At 38.8% G+C, this 13,651-nt stretch overlaps 1 protein-coding gene across 14 annotated transcripts in view; it reads left to right on the top strand.

The window, feature by feature from the left end:
• Positions 1-13,651, top strand: part of GOLGB1 (golgin B1) — a 92,694-nt gene that overhangs the window by 39,949 nt on the left and 39,094 nt on the right. The window lies entirely within an intron of this gene.

Raw genomic sequence — 13,651 nt, 5'->3', positions numbered from 1 at the left:
ATAGTAGTGTCCCAACAATGAATAATGAGAAAAAAGTAGACAATGAGCAGCATAACCTCAAGAGCCTTTCTAATTCTAAGGTCTTAGAACTCTGTATTGGAGATGAGTCATTAATTTTAATCTTATAATCAGCTTTCCCAGTTGAGAAATCAATTTTGTTTTTGGTAGACCGAGATTTGATCAGGTTTAAAGTATACAATTCAGTCTAACCAAACTTAAAAGTCTGTTGTAGAAATCATAATGCCCACATTAATCAGTTAACAGTAAAAAGTTTAATTTCCTGTTCATTGGCCAGTATATTCTCTCTGCTCTCTATAAAAGTCTCCAGGGAGCTAGATATTAATCATTTAAATTTTAATCATTTAATTATATTATTGATTTTGGTCATTTAATCATATTATTGAGCTTGAATATCAGAACAAGGAGAGTTAGTTTGATGAACTTAATTAACTAGTGTCAAGCTGGGATAACTGGATTAATTCATCTCCATTATAAGATTATACCCTTCCAAACTGACATATATTGGTCAGCAGAGTCCCATAGTTCCTGGGCAGTACTGTGCACGGATAAAAATTTTTGCTTCCTGGTTTTTGGCATCTAGGCTTTCCAATCTCTTCTATTCTCCCTTTCTCAACTTTTTCCTCCAGTGTTTTGTTAAGACATTTTTCAGCAACTCTAAAAAATTCAGATTCCATATATATGTGTTAGCATACAGAATTTGTTTTTCTCTTTCTGACTTACTTCATTCTGTATGACAGACTCTAGGTACATCCACCTCACTACAAATAACTCAATTTTGTTTCTTTTTATGGCTGAATAATATTCCACTGCATATATGTGCCACATCTTCTTTATACATTCATCTGTCAGTGGGCACTTAGGTTGCTTCCATGTCCTGGCTCTTGTAAATAGAGCTGCAACATTGTGGTACATGACTCTTTTTGAATTATGGTTTTCTCAGGATATATGCCCGGTAGTGGGATTGCTGGGTCGTATGGTAGTTCTATTTTTAGTTTTTTAAGGAACCTCCATACTGTTCTCCATAGTGGCTGTATCAGTTTACATTCCCACCAGCAGTACAAGAGGGTTCCCTTTTCTCCACACCCTTCCAGCATTTATTGTTTGTAGATTTTTTTGATGATGGCCATTCTGACATGTGTGAGATGATACCTCACTGTAGTTTTGATTAGCATTTCTCTAATGATCAGTGATGTTGAGCATCCTTTCATATGTTTGTTGGCAATCTGTATATCTTCTTTGGAGAAATGTCTATTTAGGTCTTCTGCCCATTTTTGGATTGGGTTGTTTCTTTTTTTGATATTGAGCTGCACGAGCTGCTTGTAAATTTTAGAGATTAATCCTTTGTCAGTTGTTTCATTTGCAAATATTTTCTCCCATTCTGAGGGTTGTCTTTTGGTCTTGTTTATGGTTTCCTTTGCTGTGCAAAAGCTTTGAAGTTTCCTTTGGTCCCATTTGTTTATTTTTGTTTTTATTTCCATTTCTCTAGGAGGTGGGTCAAAAAATATCTTGCTGTGATTTATGTCATAGGGTGTTGGACCTATGTTTTCTTCTAAGAGTTTGATAGTGTCTGGCCTTACATTTATGTGTTTAATCCATTTTGAGTTTATTTTTGTGTATGGTGTTAGGGAATGTTCTAATTTCATTCTTTTACATGCAGCTGTTCAGTTTTCCCAGCACCACTTATTGAAGAGGCTGTCTTTTCTCCATTGTATATTCTTGCCTCCTTTATCAAAAATAAGGTGACCATATGTGCGTGGGTTTATCTCTAGGCTTTCTATCCTGTTCCATTTATCTATATTTCTGTTTTTGTGCCAGTACCACACTGTCTTGATTACTGTAGCTTTGTAGTATAGTCTGGAGTCCGGGAGCCTGACTCCTCCAGCTCCTAAAAAAAAAACAATGGTTCTGAAGAATGTAGGGGCAGGACAGGAAGAGAATGGACTTGAGGACACGGGAAGGGGGAAGGGTAAGCTGGGAAGAAGTGAGAGAGTGGCATGGACATATATACGCTACCAAATGTAAAATAGATAGCTAGTGGGAAGCAGCCTCATAGCACAGGGAGATCATCTCGGTGCTTTGTGACCACCTAGAGGGGTGGGATGGAGAGAGTTGGGGGGAGACGCAAGAGGGAGGAGATATGGGCATATATGTATATGTATAGTTGATTCACTTTGTTAAAAAGCAGAAACTAACACACTATTGTAAAGCTATTATACTCCAATAAAGATGTTTAAAAAAACAAAAAATAAATAAAAATAAAAACAAAAATTCAAAGAATTTTGTAGTGAACACCTGCATACTCAACATCTAGATTCTATTAATATTTACTATATTTGCTTCATCATATATCTATCCATTTATCCATCTACCAATTCATCTTAATTTTTTATACATTTCACAGTAAGTTGTAGACATCAGTACATTTTTCTCTAAATATTTCAGCATGCATATCATTGACTAGATTTTACTATTTGTTTATAGTTCTTTTTCTTTTGAAGTGAGATTTACAAAACATGAAATGTACAGGTATTAAGTGTACCATTCATTGAGTTTTATCAAATGCGTTACCCAAATCCCTATCAAGGTATATCACCCTACAAAGTACCCTTTTGCAGTCAACCACATTACTCCCCTCCAGAGATGAACCAATATTCTATATTTTCACCGTAGATTAATTTTGCATGTTTTATATCCTATAAATGTAATCATACATTTGTGTTATTTTGTAGGAAAACTTCTTTCACTCAGCACATTTTGAGATTCAAGTATATTATCATTTATATCATAATTTATTCTTTTACATTGCTGAGAAGTATTCCATTTTATGAATATACTGTATTTGCCTTTTGCATGACTGTGCTATAATTTCCTTTTGATGGATAACTGGTCTTTTTATGCTTTGGGTATTATGAATTAAGCTGCTATGGACATTCTTGTACAAGTATTTGTGTGGACATATGTTTTCATTTGTCTTCATTAAATGCTAGTTGAGGAATTTCTGGGCCATAGAGTAAGAATATATTTAGCTTTATAGGGAAATGCCGGATCTTCTTCCAAAGTGATTATATTGTTTATACTCTCACCTAAAATATATGAGAGTTCTAGTTGCTCTACATCTTCTCTAAGATTTGGTATTATCAATTTTTAAAATTTTAGCCATTTTAATGGGTGTGTAGTGGTAGGTCAATGTGGTTTCAATTTGCATCTCCCCAATGACAAATGATGTTGAACTTGTTTACTTGAGATTCTTGGACATTTGTATATCTTCTTTTGGTAAAGTATCTGTTCATGTCATTTCCTCATTTTAAAAATTGACTTTTTTGCCTATTTATCAAGTTGTAGTAATTCTTTATACATCCTGAATGCCAATTTATTATCAGGCATGTTTGGTAAATATTTTCTCCCATGCTGTGTCTTGCTTCTTTTTCTTTTTAAATTTTTTTAAATTGAATATCACATATTGAATTTTTTTTTATTACAAGTAGAATTTCTTTTTTAATATTTATTTATTTATTTATTTGGTTGCACCAGGTCTTAGTTGTGACAGGTGGGCTCCTTACTTGCAGCTCGTGGACTCCTTAGTTGCAGCTCACCGGCTTCTTAGTGTGGCATGTGAACTCTTATTTGTGGCATGCATTTGGGATCTAGTTCCCTGACCAGGGATCAAACCTGGGCCCCCTGCATTGGGAGCGCGGAGTCTTATCCACTGCACCACAAGGGAAGTCCCTGTGGCTTGCTTCTTATCCATTTTCTTCATGATGTTCTTTAATTAGCAGACATTTAAAATTTTGATAAAGTCTATTATTTATCTTTTTTTTTCTGGTTATAATTTTCTTTGTCCTGTGTGTGAAACCTTTGCTTAACCCCAAGTCATGAAGATATTCTCTTATGTTTTCTTCCACAAGCTATATAGTTTTAGCTTTCACAGTTAAGTCTCTGAACCTCAGTAAATTTTTGTGTGTGGTGTAAGATAAGGGTCAAGTTTTATTTTTTTCCCTATATGGATATCCAATTGTCTCTGCACCATTTCTTAAAAAGACTTTACTTCCCTCATTGGATTGCTTTGGTACCTTTGTTGAAAACAAATGATTAATAGGTCTATTTATGAGCTTTCTAGTCTATGAGCTTTCTAGTCTAGTCTAGCCAATTCTTAGGCCTGTATCATATTTTTTTTCAGTCAAGACTTTATTAGGGCAACAGGGGGAAGTGAGAACAAGTTACAGGTTCCCTTGCTGGCTGGCTCCCTGAGGGGAGGCGAGCTTGTTCCTTATATGGGGTGAGGGTAGGAGTGTGTCCAGGGGTCTTGCTGGAGGGGTGGCTTAGGTGGTTTGCCCACCCCTAAGGTGGTGTTGTGGCATATGCTCAGTACCCTGCTTTTGCTCCCAATACCCTGTTTTTGCTCCAAGCTCTTCAAAAGTGGCAGTTGGGTGTTTTTGGTCTCTTTGTATCTTTTGGGTCCAGAATTTGCCCCAACTGCACATGCATGCAGTTATTTTTAGTTCCATATAGTTTCTTTGTATTTTGTTGCTGGAGGAGATGTTTGTCCAGGTGCAAGCACTGCAGCACTGTAGCAAAGGGTCCCAGGTCCCAGCCTGTCTCATCCCCCCCACCCCGAGAGACTCTACACCCTTATTCTTAAGGGGTAAGGGACCGAAGGTCTCTTCTTCTGAAACTTCTTCCTGCATAAGGGGACAGGGGCCACAGACCCTAGCCCCTAGCAGTGTAGAAGTCTCTTGCTGACTGTCCCAAGGACCTGTGGGATCTGGGCCACTTTCTGCTGGAATGGGCTGAATTCCTTGAGCCATCATGAGCCTTACTTCAAATTGTCGGAGCCTAGAAGACACAAACTCAATCAAAACATTAAACAAACAAGGGCTAAAAAGGAGAAAAACAACAATAGCCATTAAAGGGCGTAGAAAGGGAAGGAACCAGGTTACCTTGGGAGGGCTTCCTTAACTGTTGACCTGACAGGGGAGGCATTGTTGCCCCTGCCAAGAAGCCATTCTGTTTGGGTGTATATTTTTGTTAATCTCGGGGTTAAAGTTCAACATGTTTCTCTATTTTTACACTGGAAGGAAGGTCTGGACCTGTTGGTCCCAGGTCTCCTTCTTGGACCGAAAAGTCTTAGTCACAGGTTTATAACAATAGGGAAGACAACAGAGTACTAGTCAAAATATAGCCTAAATCAGTATGACTGAAAAGAAAAGGGTTATGAGAAAACAAAAACCTCCTGCCAGAAAGCTTTTTTTTTTTTTTATTTTGCGGTACGCGGGCCTCTCACTGTTGTGGCCTCTCCCGTTGTGGAGCGCAGGCTCCGGACGCACAGACTCAGCAGCCGTGGCTCACGGGCCTAGCCGCTCTGCGGCACGTGGGATCTTCCCGGACCGGGGCATGAACCCGTGTCCCCTGCATCGGCAGGCGGACTCTCAACCACTGCACCACCAGGGAAGCCCCAGAAAGCTTTTTATACCTTGTGGTATCCAAGAGAACAAACTGGAGAACCAGTTTTCAGTTTCCACGCCCATATTGAATAGCGAGGATTGGTGGTTAATTGTCTGCTGAAACCAGGTGGTTTGTTGTCAGATATTCTCAATGTTGGTTTCTACCTGGTAGGGGCATCAGCGCTGTTTTCTTTGCCTCCCGATCTGCCCTGTTCCCTTAGGTAATTTGAGAATTTTCCTTTTGGTGCCCACAGCTGTGAATGACTTCTACTAGTTTTGATTTTTGAGCACTTCTATGAGTTGTAATATCTCAGCCCCATATGTTACAGTGGAATTTTTTGCATTTAAAAGTCCTCTTTCTTTCCAGATTAGCTGCATGGGCATGTAAAACAAGGAAGGCATATATATATATATATTTAAAATTTATTCATTTTATTTATTTATTTTTGGCTGCATTGGGTCTTCGTTGCTGTGCACAGGCTTTCTCTAGTTGCGGCGAGCAGGGACTACTCTTTGTTGCAGTGCACGGGCTTCTCATTGTGGTGGCTTCTCTTGTTGCGGAGCACGGGCTCTAGGCGCGCGGGCTTCAGTAGTTGTGGCACGCGGGCTAAATAGTTGTCGCTCGCGGGGTCTAGAGCGCAGGCTCAGTAGTTGTGGCGCACGGGCTTAGTTGCTCCACAGCATGTGGGATCTTCCCAGACCAGGGCTTGAACCCATGTCCCCTGCACTGGCAGGCGGATTCTTAACCACTGCGCCACCAGGGAAGCCCAGAAGGCATATTTTGAGTCTGTATATATATTTATAATTTTCCTTCCCCAAAAGTTAAGGCTCAAGTTAGGGCTATTAGCTCAGCCCTCTGGGCTGAAGTGTTAGGTGGCAAAGGTTTTGCTTATATAACACTATAAGTGCTCACAGTAGCATACCCTGCCCTCCTGACTCCATCTGTAATGAAACTACTGCCATCAGTAAACCATTCTTCCTCAGGGTTTTCTATGGCCTGGTCTGTTATATCAGGCCTACAGGCATAAACCTAGTCAAAGGTTTCAAGGCAGGAATGTGTTAGTTCTGGGCCTTCAGCCAGCCTTAGAGCAGCCAGAATGAGGGTGTGGCAAGTTTTGAGGGTAGTTCTGGGGAGTCAAGGAGTAAAGCCTGCTACTTAGTAAGGCAGCCTCCAGTTAGCTAATGGTGGCCTTTAATTTCCAGAATCTTTTGTACTTGATGAGGGGTCTGTACTTCCAGTGGTTGTCTAAAGGTAAGCTTGTTAGCTTCTTCCACTAATAAAGCAGTGGCAGCTACCGCCCGGAAGCAGCCATGTCAACCTTGGGCCATGGAATTGAGTTGTTTGGAAAAATAGCCTATAGGTTGAGGAACTTCTCCTAGCTTTTGTACAAGGACTCCCATAGCTGTCCCCTGTTTTTCAGCAATGTACAAGATAAATGGCTTTTTTAAATTGGGGAGACCCAGAGCAAAAGCTTTGGTGAGGGTCTGTTTGATCTTATTAAAAGCCCTTTCTTGTTCCCCAGTCCAAAGTAATGGCTCTGTATCTGGGCCTTCAGTGGCTTCATATAGAGGCTTAGCCATTAGCCTGAATCCTGGAATCCAAATTCTGCAAAATCCTGCCATGCCTAAGAAAGTATGAGGATTTTTTTTTGGTCTTTGGGGCGCTTAGTTCTAATATAGCTTCTTTTCTATCTGGAGATAGCTGTCTGCTTCCAGGGTTTATAATATATCCCAGATATTTAACTTGTTACTTTGAGATTTGTGCTTTTTTCTAGAAGATCCTGTAACCCTGGGTCCCAAGGACATTAAGGACTTAAATGGTATTTCGATCTGAGGCCTCCATGGTGGGACTACATATTCATATGGCATCTACATACTGTAGACTGGCCCCTTCTTATTTATTTATTTATTTATTTTTCCTGTGTTGGGTCTTCGTTTCTGTGTGAGGGCTTTCTCTAGTTGTGGCAAGTGGGGGCCACTCTTCATCGCGATGCGCGTGGCCCCTTCTTTTAGGTGTATTTCCCTTAGTTTTTTTTTTTTTAATAAATTATTTATTTATTTATATTTTTGGCTGCGTTGGGTCTTCGTTGCTGTGCGCGTGCTTTCTCTAGTTGTGGCGAGCTGGAGCAACTCGGTGGCTTCTCTTGTGGAGCACGGGCTCTAGGCGCACAGGCTTCAGTAGTTGTGGCACATGGGCTCAGTAGTTGTGGCTTGCGGGCCCTAGAGTACAGGCTTAGTAGTTGTGGCGCACAGGCTTAGTTGCTCCATGGCATGTGGGGTCTTCCCTGACCAGGCCTCGAACCCGTGTCCTCTGCATTGGCAGGCAGATTCTTAACCACTGCGCCACCAGGAAGGTCCCTCCCTTAGTTCTTTTCTTAGGACCTGGGTGAACAAGTGTGGGCTGTCCTGAAACCCCTGAAGCAATACTGTCCAGGTGTATTATTGCATTTGACCTGAGTGGGGGTTAGTCTACTAAGAGGCAAACAGATACTGAGATGAGAGATGAACTGGGATGCAAAAGAAGGCATCCCTGAGGTCAAGCACTCCAGGAATCTGGACTAATATATTATAAGGATTGGCCACAAGGGGATGTATAGGGACCACTGCATCATTTACTGCTCTAAGGTCTTGTACCATTCGATATTCCCTGTTTGGCTTAACAACTGGCAGAATAGGGGTACTGTATGGAGACTGACAGAGCACTAAGAGGCCACGTCTTAAAAATCTATGTATGAGGGGTCGCAAACGTTTTTTTGCTTCCAACTTTATGGGGTACTGTCTCTTGTTAGAATAAGCGACTTCTGGCTTAAGGCTAATTTTTACAGGTTGAGCATTTATAGCCTTCCCAGGGATTCCTTTGTCCCAAACTGCAGGGTTTACTGTGTGTAGAATATGGCTGGGAATAGGCCCTTGTTCTTCCAGTTGATTTGTCTTAGTCAGAATCAAGATAAGGGGCTGCTTTGGGCCTCCTAACTGTAATATGGCTCCAAGGGAGCCCAGAAGGTCTCTCCCCAGTAGTGGGATAGGACACTCAGGCCCAACTAAAAAGGTACATGAGATCAAACACTGTTCACATAGGCCAGTGAGAGGCCCAGTGAAGTAACGGGTGTGAGGCTTTCCATCAACACCAGTCACACTACAGCTTTTGGAGGAAGGAGGCCCAGTGTGAGAGATCAGGACAGAGTAAGTGGCTCCAGTATCACTTAAAAAATTGATTTTCTTACCTGCTATGTCAAGAACCACCCAGGCCTCCTTGATGGAGATAGACGTCTCGTTGCGGGGAGCCACCAGAATCCCCAGGCCCGCTCAGTCGTCCAGCATGGCCATCTCAGGAGAGGGAGCCCCCCAAACATGGTGACATTGAAACAAGAGGTTCAGGTGGCTACTTGTCACCCACAGGGAAGCTGCATTCAGTGGTCCCGGAGGTGCCCAGATCCTCTCCCCGGAAGAGGACAACTGCCCCACATTGAGCACCGTCAATCTGATACTGAACAGGGTTCTTGGCCTTCCCCAATCAATGGAAATTGATTAGAGGCCAGACAAGAAATTCAGGCAAGGCTTTATTGGGGCCCCTGCTGCAGCAGGGCAGAGTGAGAACAAGTGATAAGTTCCTTTGCTTGCTCGGTCCTGCCTGTATCACATTGTTTTCATTACTGTAGTTTGTAGTTAGTCTTGAAGTCAGGTAGTATAAGTCCTCTGACTTTGTTCTTCTTTTCAAGATTGCATTGATTATTCTAGGTTCTTTGCATTTCCACAGAAGTTATACAATCAACTGTCTCAAATTCTATTTGAAAAAAAGAAGAAGCTGGATGGGATTTTGAATTGGCATTGTGTTGAATCTATAGATCACTTTAGGGAGAATTGACATCTTAATACTACTGAACTTTTCAATCCATGAGTATAGTATCTCTCTTCACTTACTACGATCTTCTTTAATTTCTTTCAGCAATGGTTTGTAGTTTTGGTTGGAGGAGTTGTGCACATTTTAAAATTTATTCTGAAATAGTTCATATTTTTTAATGCTGTTGTGGGTGGAATTTATTCTAATTTCACCTTTCCAACTGTTTGCACTTTTATGTAAGTATACAATTGAATTTTGCTTATGTGAACTTGATATTTATTTTATTAATTCTAGTCTCATTCTGTAGATTCTTTAGGATTTTCTACAAAAACAATCATGTCATCTGCAAATAAAGACAAGTTTTACTTACTCCTTGCTAATCTTTATGCCTTTATTTATTTTTCATGCAATGGCTAGGACCTTCATAACACTGTTTAAAAGAAGTGGTAAGACTGGGACTTCTTGAATTTTGCCTGATCTTAGGGGAAAGTATTCCATATTTTACCATTAGCTGTGTTACTAGTTTCAAGTTTTCATTAATCTTCTTTTTCAGATTGAGGACTTTACCCTCTATTCTTAATTTGGTAAGCATTGGTATTAAATTTTGCCAAATGCCTTATCTGCATTTATTGAAATGACCATATGGGTTTTCTTCTTTATTCTGTTCATATGGTACAGTACTTTAATTTTTGACTATTAAACCAACCTTGTATTGTTAGGATAAACCCAACTTGGTCATAAAGTATTATCCTTTTTATATATTACTGAATTTGATTTACTACTATTTTTGGAAGCATTTTTGTATCCGTACTTATGAAGGATATTGGTCTTTGTTTTGGTCATGAAGATTTTCCTTTGTTTTGTAGTACTTTGTCAGATTTTGGTATTACGGTTATTATGGCATAAAAAAAATGAGATGTGGAGTGTTCCCTTTTATTTGAGAGTTTGTGTAAAATTGGTGTTATTTCTCAAGAATTTGAAAGAATTCACCAGTGAAACTATCTGGGTCTGGAGTTGATGATGAATTGAATTTCTTTTACAGATATAAGACTAATAAGATTTTCTTTTTCATCTTGTGCCAGTTGGATTTTAGTTTTGTTTTGTTTTGTCCGTTTCATTGAAGATGTCAAATTTTTGTTATAACCTTGATTATAATATTCCATTTTTTATCCTTTTAATGCTTGTATGCTCTGTAGTGATACCCACCCCTACCCCAATCCCTATTTTTTTAATTAAGATATAATTGACATATAACATTGTGTAAGTTTAAGGTGTACAACTTGTTGATTTGATACATGTATATATTGCAATAGGGTTACCACCATAACATTAGCTAACACCTCCATCATGACACATAATTACAATTTCTTTTTTGTGGTGAGAACATTTAAGATCTAGTCTCTTAGCAACTTTGAACTACGTAATACATTATTGTTAACTATAATCACATTGTTGGGTGTTAGATCTTCAGAACTTTTTCATCTTCCATCTGCAAGTTTCTACTATTTGGTCGACATCTCCCCACTTTGTGCTTCATTTTCTTGATCAGACTTTAAACTAGAAATTATTTGACTTTTAAAAAAAATCTTTTCAAAGAACCAACTTTTGGCCTTGTCAATTTTCTCTAATGCTGGTCTGTTTTCACTTTTATTGATTTTTGTTCTTTGGTATTTCTTTCTATTTATTTGGTTTTACTTTGCTCTTTTATTTCTAACTTCTTAAGGTGTAACTTTATATCAAACACTTCAGATCTTCTTTTCTCATTTAAACATTTAAAGTTACACAATTCCCTCTTAAGCACATGGTTTGATGTGTTGTTATCATTCAGTTTTTGAAGAGTTTTCTAATTCTCCTTATGATTTCTGCTTTGATCATGGATTATTTAGAAGTGTGTTATTTAATATCCAGATATTTGGTTTTATTTCTAGATATTTTATTATTATTGATTCCTAATTTAATTTCATAATGATCAGGTAATATGTTCTATATGATTTCAGTGCTTTGAAATTTATAGAGACTTGTTTTATGACATAGCATGTGATGTGTCTTGCTGAATGTAGCTTGTGCACTTGTAAAAAATGTATATTCTGTAGTTATTGGCTGTAACATTTTATAAATATCACTTAAATCATAGTATTATTCAAATTATATTTGACTGATTTTTGTCTAGTTGTTGAAACTTGACTGATTTTTTTTAGCATTTGACAAAATTTAATATCTATTCATAATAATAAGTTCTTAACAAATTATACATAGACAAATGTAGCTTAATGTAATAAAGGCCATATACAACAAGCCCACAGCTAACATCGTACTCAATGTTGAAAGGCTGAAAGCTTTTCCTCTAAGATCAGGAACTAGACAGAGGTGCCCACTCTCATCACTCCTATTCAACATAATAATGGAAGTCCTTGCAAGATCTGGAATAGCCAGGCAGTCCTGAGAAAGAACAAAGAGGGAGGCATAAAATTCTGGATTTCTTTTCTTTTCAATTCTGTGTTCCAGATATTTGGAGAGGAATGAATGATGGGGATGGCTCTTTTTTCCGTGAAGTCTGGAGCCTTCTGTAGGAGAATCAAAGACTGGAGTTGACTTGAAAGCTGAGAGTTGGAATTATCTGGAGGCTTTTTCAACTCAATTCTGGCGCCAGGAGTAGGTTGACTTGAGTTTGCTGACATAATCACATGCCCTTCTCTTGTGGCTTGGCTGGTGTTCTGATTGCTATTTCTTCATTGGGATGATTTAGTTGTTCTTCTAAACAGAAAGTTATGAGATTCCTCGAGTTCTAGAGATCAGAAATCAAAATTGGTTTCACTGGCCAGAAGTCACGATGTCAGCTGAGCTGCAGGGAAGGAGGCTTTAGGGAAGAATTCATTTCCTCATTTTTTCCAGTGACTAGAGCTGTATTACTTACACCCTTGTTTCCTGGTTGTTCTTCTATCTTTAAAACCAGAAGCCTAACATCTTGTCTTAGTCATCAGGTTGCCTTCCAACTCTTGAAACTAGACTGATTTTTAAAGAGTTTATTTATTTATTTGTTTGTTTATTTATTTATTTTTGGCTGCATTGGGTTTTCGTTGCTCCGCTCAGGCTTTCTCTAGTTGTGGTGAGCGGGGACTACACTTTGTTGTGGTGCCCAGGCTTCTCATTGCGGTGGCTTCTCTTGTTGCAGAGTACAGGCTCTAGGCATGCAAGATTCAATAGTTGTGGCACACTGGCTCAGTAATTGTAGCTCACGGGCTCTAGAGCACAGTCTCAGTAGTTGTGGCACACGGGCTTAGTTGCTCTGTGGCATGTGGGATCTTCCCGGACCAGGGATCGAACCCATGTCCCCTGCATTGGCAGGCGGACTCAACCACTGCACCACCAGGGAAATCCTGCATACTTTTAAAGTATACAACTTGATAAGTTTTGACATACATGAAGTCATCACCATTATCAAGAAAATGAACATATTCATCACCCCCCAGTTTCTCATGCCCCCTTTTAATTTTTCTCTCACATCTCCCCCTACCCAGGCAACCACTTATCTTCTTTCTGTCATTATAGATTAGTTTGTATTTTGTAGAATTTTTAATAAATTATATGTGCTCTTTTTTTTTCCTGGCTTCTCTCACTCAGCATACTTATTTTGATGTTCATCCTATTGTATGCAGCAAGAATTCATTCCTTTGTATTGTTGAGGATATTGTACATACCACAATTTGTTTATCCATTTACTTGTTGATGGACAAACTCGGATTGTTGACAATTTTTGGCTATTACAAATAAAGCTTCTATGAATATTCTTTTACAAATCTTTCTTTGGACCTGTGCTTTCTTTACTCTCAGTAAATACCTAGAAGTGAAGTGTCTGGATCATATGGGAGGTTTTAAGACCTTGGCAGTTTTCCAAAGTGGTGTTACCATTTTCTATTCCCAGCAGCAGTGTATGAGAGTTCCAGGGGTAAACCTCACTTGGTAGTGATATATTATCCTTATACTTGAATTCACTTGCTAAAAATTCTATTTGTTTCATAACTATTTGGCTGTTTAGGTTATCTATTTCTTCTTGAGTGAGCTTTGGTGTTTTATATCTTTTAGGGGATTTGTCCATATAAAGTGTCAAATTTATAGGCAAATTTATATAAAGTTATTCATAATAGTCTCTAATTATTGTTTTAATATGTATAGAATCTGTAGTGATGTTACCTCTCCCATTTCTGATATTGGTAATTTGTGTTTTCTTTCTTACACAGGTTAGACTGTCCAGAGGTTTATTAACTTTACTGATCTCAAAACCAGCTTTGAGTTCATTTATTCTGCCTTGTTTTCTGTTTTCTATTTTATTGATTTCTACTTTGATCTT

This window comes from Mesoplodon bidens, assembly GCF_964165515.1.
Source record: "Mesoplodon bidens genome assembly, chromosome: 5".
Taxonomy (NCBI): domain Eukaryota; kingdom Metazoa; phylum Chordata; class Mammalia; order Artiodactyla; family Ziphiidae; genus Mesoplodon; species Mesoplodon bidens.
The sequence above is the reverse complement of the archived record's forward strand: the minus strand, read 5'-3'. Positions and strand labels throughout refer to the sequence as shown.